Source organism: Manduca sexta, chromosome 23, assembly GCF_014839805.1.
Source record: "Manduca sexta isolate Smith_Timp_Sample1 chromosome 23, JHU_Msex_v1.0, whole genome shotgun sequence".
In the NCBI taxonomy this organism is placed as follows: Eukaryota; Metazoa; Arthropoda; class Insecta; order Lepidoptera; family Sphingidae; genus Manduca; species Manduca sexta.
Genome location: NC_051137.1, coordinates 10,419,579 through 10,426,499, shown reverse-complemented (window position 1 = coordinate 10,426,499; position 6,921 = coordinate 10,419,579). Strand labels below are relative to the sequence as shown.

Sequence of the window (6,921 nt, the reverse complement as noted above, 5' to 3'; positions counted from 1 at the left end):
AGGTGTCTCTGTTTAGCTCACGTATATGTGTTGTACAGTGCTGTTTGGAAGGCGTTGCATGTAGCGAGTTTTGGCAAAATTCTGCGCACAAAATGTAATTTAAATGGTAAAAGCGCTGTAAACTAACACTGATATTAAAATTAGTTTCCCTGTAATTAATTGGCGTATGTGATTGATTTTTTTAAGCCTATCTTCAAAGTATTCTGAATCACAAATAAATAGTCCTTACTCCAACATGTATATTGTATATACCCACACAAAAACACACACCCACATCCAATATCATAATACAGATGAAAGTTCTTCAGATAACGGTGGTGCGTGTAGTGCACGTTTATCGAAAATCGTTTGTGAAAGACCCATAATGTTTTATTAAATGTCATCCGCAATATAATGAGGTGCGAGGGATCTAACATCTGCGAGAGAGGCGCTACAGAAATATGTGCAAAGTGTTATGGAGTGCCGTTGTAAGTCAATGAAGCGGCAAATGGGGTGCTCTCGCCGCTCCGGCGAGGGCACACTCTAATAAATAAAATTATGCCTCAGAAATTACAAGAATACGCGTGCCGGCAGCGATCCCGCGAGATTGGATGTTGGAGATTTTCATCGATATCCTGCGATAATGAATCTAATATGTAGTAAGCTTAACGCGCCGCGACTGTAGCCGCAAAAAATAACATTCTGATATGCCGTTCCCATATCTTGTTTTCAAACTTATTTTTTAAATGTGGGAGCTGTTTTATCTAATAGAATATTACAATAAATTAACGCTAAGATATATGAATTTGAGTCCTTGGGCTTCGATCCAAGTATGATTCTTGTAAATGTTATTAGATATTTTGGTGACATTGTAATATTATGTAAGACTAACTCATTACTGGATATTATCCATAAATTCTTTGTGAGATAGCAATTTCCAATTAGATAAATTTGTTTACTGAGTTTATTTATGAGTTTGCTACTACATTCGTTTTACATCATGTAAGTAATAATATATTTTTAGGTATAGAGGAGACTTATATGGGAATTATTTATGTAATGAAGGATTTTGTACCTATACGTTCACACCGTGTAACCGAAGATAGACAATAGGGGACCGTCCTGTGTTTGATTTTGTACAGTATTCTATATGTAATGGTTAATAATAGGAAAAAGAAACCCTCCTGCGAAAACTGCGTTAAAATTGGTTAAAAAATGAGCCAGTAATTCATATTTCAAATATTACTATGTGCCGAAGTAGGCGTGAAGTGGGGATATCGCTTCATCTCTTACTTTCACACGCGTCGTAATGCCCGATGACGTCACACGTGGGTATTGCGCCTCTTTTCTGTTTCTTGTTACTTACCCCTTCTACCGAAATTGAAAGATTTATAACTTGTTGATTTTTTACCGGATTTAAATAATTTTTTCTGTGTTATAATTTATATAACGTAAATATTTGATAATAATAAAGAACAAAAATGAGTCCGGTCCCCTATTTAAACATCCAAGCTTCTTTGAGTTAGTTGCAATCTCACGATATCATAGGCGCGAGCCTATATTTATAGCGTGCAAAAATTATGTTTTCTAAATGGTGTATAAGTATAAAAAAAATATCTCGACCTAGGACTCAAACTGATGAATTTACCGATTTCACAGACAAAGGGACCGAAAGTATGAAAGCTATACGCATTATTTAAGATTTTTGACTCAAAAAACATAGCAAAGGAAAAATGAAATTGTTTAGGCCGAAAACTGAACTTGATAAGAAAAGTAATACCAAGGAAGAAGGAAAAGTAATATTTGTGCATACTCGTTGACATAGGATTAAGTTGAGTATATCGACAATATAGATGCAGAATTATGATACATTCAAGGTTCGACAAATTATTTTCATGTCGTAATTTCGAATATAGCTATCATATTGTAAGGGTAAAGCGAACCGTTCAGAACATAGACATTTGTTACACAATGAATGTAGAACAATTTGTCAGTCGTATTGTGGCGTAGTGACGCGAGGCCATTGCCGTCGGTAAGCTAATGTTCCGTCTTATATCTCGCTTGTAAATCAAATTGCCTACACAACGTGTCCAAATAACCAGCGAATTAACTGTGAAACGTTCGCATCAATTGATACTGATTCACAACGATTAGCCCAGCGTTATCTTAATATATCATGACGTGCAATAAAACTAATTTAAACTAAAAATAAATGGAGAACACAGCCTGTGCCAACACTCCAGCGAGTTATCTACCATTTATCAAAAGTGTTAAATCTGTAACACATTAAACTGGTTTCTAAGATTAATAGAAATGTTTACTACTATAGCGTAGTTGACGATCTACCAGCTATACAGTTTTACTGTAGTTTTTATTCATATCAGTTGCAAGTAGGTCGGATTCTGTCTTGGAATTGTCTCGGGCGACATAATAAATAATATTATAGGGGTGGAATTATAATACGACGCAGTGCCACAGTGTTGTGTACGCGTCCCTATCCCTCGACACCGTATTAAAGTGATATTGCTTATATGCTTACCATTAAGGCGATACGTTCGAGTAAATTAAGACCAATTTGCAGAGGTTTTGCCACGGAATATGGGAATTTAATTTATGAGCAGTATGACGGATGTAATTTGAGTGAACACGTAATGAACGACTTTAATTTCATTTCATACGAATTCGATTACACGTGAACGTTTCTTCGTTATTGACGTGTTTGAAATTACATTGTTATCATGTAATTCGAATAGGATGTAATCCAAAATCTGTTTCAGCAATAAAACTTGACTACGATATAACATTTCACCGAATAAAATACCGTAAGACTACTTGATTTAATAGATTTATAATTAATTTACACTTCTAATCGCTCGTCAGATAAAGATGGCGATAACCTTAATTGGCCGTGAGCTGACAAAAGCACAAAAGCACGTCGAGGCGTTGTCGGTGTTCGGTCGGCGGGCATCGGTCGGGCGTCGCTCGGGCTGCTCACTTAAGCACCGATTGCTCACCAATCGTTGCGCGATGATCTCGGCCCGCACCTAACCCCGCATCATTCACGATAATGGCGGGGCCTATGTCTCGACCGTAAATGTAAATCGGTCTAATTTATACGCGCGATAACGTCGCCGCACTGCTGTTAACTGTAATTATATTACCAAGCGAGGACGTGTTGATCAAACCTCTGATTAAACGCCCATGGCGCGAACTGGGAAAAATTTTGCAGTCCCGACGCAGTCGACTGAAAATGTTCCCGCGACAATCTTTTATTTCAATATAAGGTTCGTATTAATTTTACGTAAGATATCGAAGAACGTGACAATACATCGAATGCGAACTTCTTATTTGTGGAAAAAAATATTTCTTAGCAATACGCGTTGTAGACTTAACATCTATAAAGTAATAAAAAAAAATGTTTAGGTATCTTAGAAAGCGAAGGCCCAAAGGATCCTAAGAACAGAAATATCTATTAGACAGTAAAAGTTTAGAGGTCATAGAGCAAGTAATAACAGTAATAAGAGTTTTAATTATTGGTATGCCAGTCAGAAACATTCCTAATATTACGTTAGCACACAGAGACAATGCCCCAATGGGCAATCTATTTGAGTAATTATCCGCTAAGGGCCATTGTCGGCCATCTTGTGCGCGTGGAATGAACCTTGTTCGCTCGATACGCGCCTGTTATGTACATGCTTTCGGCGATCAGTGCGACAGTGCCCCGGAGTGTGCTCGATGACTACACAAACACTTTATTGTCCTCAACTCCGGTAATTCATGATCTGTGTGTGTTTGCGTTTAGTCTTTGCAGTCTATTATTACGTCGCGCACATCAGCTCGCCGCTTGCCGCACTGAGTGCTGATTTTCAGCCGTAAAGCGAGGGGAAGCCTTTGAAAACCTTTGAGCATAATTGATGTTAGCCTCTGTAATATTCTAATTTGAGTCGTGTTTCGATGATAAGGCTACAAAAATATAATTCTTTTAGATATATTAATAGCTTAGCTAAAAATTTTAAAGCTTTAATTATGATAACTGCAAAATATGAGCCATTTAATGAATGGACACAAGACACAAGTTTTAATATAACCTAAATAATACCGTCACAAGACATGAATACTTAAAGTTGTGATATCACCTGAAGAACTAAAACATTGTCGCAGTTGGATACATTTGAATGAAAGTTGAAACATACAATCTACGCGCCCATTGTTTACTGCGTGAACTGTAGTTTACTCATAAAGTAATTTCATCACTCTATGACGTATAATGTGTGTTCCGAATAGGTACATTACATGAACTTTGGCAATTCGGATTTCCCGTGAAGAGGGTTCGAGACTGGTTGAAGATTGTTGAGATACTGTGCCAATACCAAATTGTGGGACACAGTGGAGGAATTTAAACTTCGTGCGCAGATACTGCTGGCTGTTTGACCGCACGCGATTTTCAAACGTGCATACAACTGCGCAGAATATAATTTTAATTGGTTATTTGAAAGCAAATTTTTCTGTAATGAAATTGATTTAAAATACACAACAGGCTTTAAATGTTCAATACTTATTCTAAGCTTACATAATATGATTCATTAAAATTAATTTAATCAGTATATTATTCGTATGCAGTATATGAATAGGTAAACGATCAACAAAAACTTAATTACGCATTTTTAATACAGGTAGATATCAATATAAAGACCTTATTAATCTCTGGAATCAGCTTGTTTAATCTTTAAGTGGCAATTTAACGAGGGCTAGTTTATTCAGAATGCATTTTGAAGGAAGCGTATTTACGCTTCGCTCCTTCCCAGCATTTGCATAGCATTAGATAATCCATAAGCAACGTTGTAAAACAGTAAAATAAAATGAAACATAAAGCTATGTTTAATTATAACACCAGATAAGTTAACAATCTGGAAACCAAAGTCTGACTGCGGCTTATTTGACGCCAAATGTTTCAAAGGAACTTTTAACGAGTTTAAAGTTGGGCCAAGTGTAGTGCACCCGCAGCGCTTCCGTAGCTTAAGATTAATTAAACAATTGCACGATGGCTCCTTGAAAACACTCCGACATGTCTCGGCCTGTCGTCGCCAACCTTGCCAAATTAAAGTCATAAATCAAAATCCGACGACCGGAAACAGAAATGTTATAATGAAGAAGTCGAGCTGGGACTCGGGAGCGGTGAGCTGCGAGCACACTACAGCGACGCGACGCCACGCCGACGGCACGAGTCCTGCCGCCTTAATAATGTAATACTTTTCTGTGTGAGGCGTTAATTGCACAAGATTCATTCATTACACAATTTGACGAAACATTCATAAACATGTCACATGGACTGAACGCCGCCGATACCAAATTGAGCAATAAAATACAACCAAAATTGAATCCAAATACTCTTGTGCATAACGGATGCTAATTGCATGTGTCAGAATTCGACTGAACGGAATAATATTCAGTCTGCTATAAAAGTAATACACCGGTGTTACCAATTTGATGACACTTGTAATGCGATTTCATTTATTGAACAACTCTCCCAGTAAAGTTGGAATTCAGAGAGGTAAGGTGAGCAGTAACATCAGCTACGTTCCGAGAGACTCGTAATTTACCCTGAATTTATGTGCGTGGGTTGGTGACGCGTTAAAAGATTAGTCGATGTTCTCCCTATTACTTTTACATCGCACTGCAACATTGGACAAAACCTTTGTTGTGCACGAGCGCTTATTGTAGATGAAAATGAATATTGATATTTTAGAGTCTCGCGTTGTAACAATAGCTGTTACTACAGATATTTCTAGGAAAAAATACTGCGTAGAGGCGATGCTGACCACATCTACATGCTGGTATATCAAATACCAAGAAGAAATATTTTGCGGTTTATACAATAGATTCACACACTAGCTTGTTAGACTCTCGTGTTTAGATGGAAATAATTACAATAAAACGTATCTATTAGTCGTAAAATATCATAATTACTTAATAAGTAATGCTATTAAGTAAACGAACATATAATTCGTATTTTCTACTGTATTGGTAGATATGGATAAATTGTCGTGGATGTAAGCATGATTATCTATAAACAATAGGTAAATAACATAAAGGTCAAAAAGCGGCAAATGCATTTGACTCGCTCGAAAACAAAACAGTAGAACTTTACAGTACCTAAATCACTTGTTTAAAAATGAACGCCCGGAACAACGGACGTGGCAAGTCGGGCCGAAGTTTACGACTATGAACCGATCCGACCAGTGAACTAACTGCACTGAATTTGTTTCCAATTGATTCTGCCCCGAGTATTGCGCAGTTAGTAGCTGAATACAAAATCCACTCCTGCCACGTTCAAATCATAACAAATAAGTTGGGCAGCTTGCTTTATTTACTATTGACAGTGTTGTGAAATATTAAAATGGTAAGTGATCTGACAATTTTCAAAATGTGGTTAAATGGTTTGGATTAAATAAAATAAAATGCTTTATTCATCACGTAGGCGAACATAGTTTCACTTATGATAAGTCAACGTACATAATAATATTTAATTATTACTCCAATTAATACATTTATACATTTTATATTGGACGTAAAACAAATGAAAGACTACAAAGTAAACAAAAATACCATCACAGGCTAGCGGGAAAGAAGAAATAATAACGATTATTGATTTTTAGTTACTTATATAACCTTATTGCAGAATACTTTAGAAATGAAATGAGTACTTTGAATACTTGGAGAGTAATAAAACTATAATAAACTTTAAAATTTTAAATTTTGAAGGGCATTATACTTATAACTGGTCACTAGACTTATGAAAATTGGATATTACTTAACTAATCCTCAACACGACTCTCGGGAGCAATTCACTACGACTGGATCGTCGTCGCGCATACAACGGTCGCTTTTTACTACCAAACGTACTAAATTATGTACGAATTACACTTGGTCAGGGCAAATAAA

General features: G+C 36.5%; 1 protein-coding gene across 3 annotated transcripts in view; it reads right to left on the bottom strand.

Annotated features, from left to right (window-relative positions):
* Window positions 1-6,921, bottom strand: part of LOC115440977 (protein muscleblind) — a 253,444-nt gene that overhangs the window by 146,688 nt on the left and 99,835 nt on the right. The window lies entirely within an intron of this gene.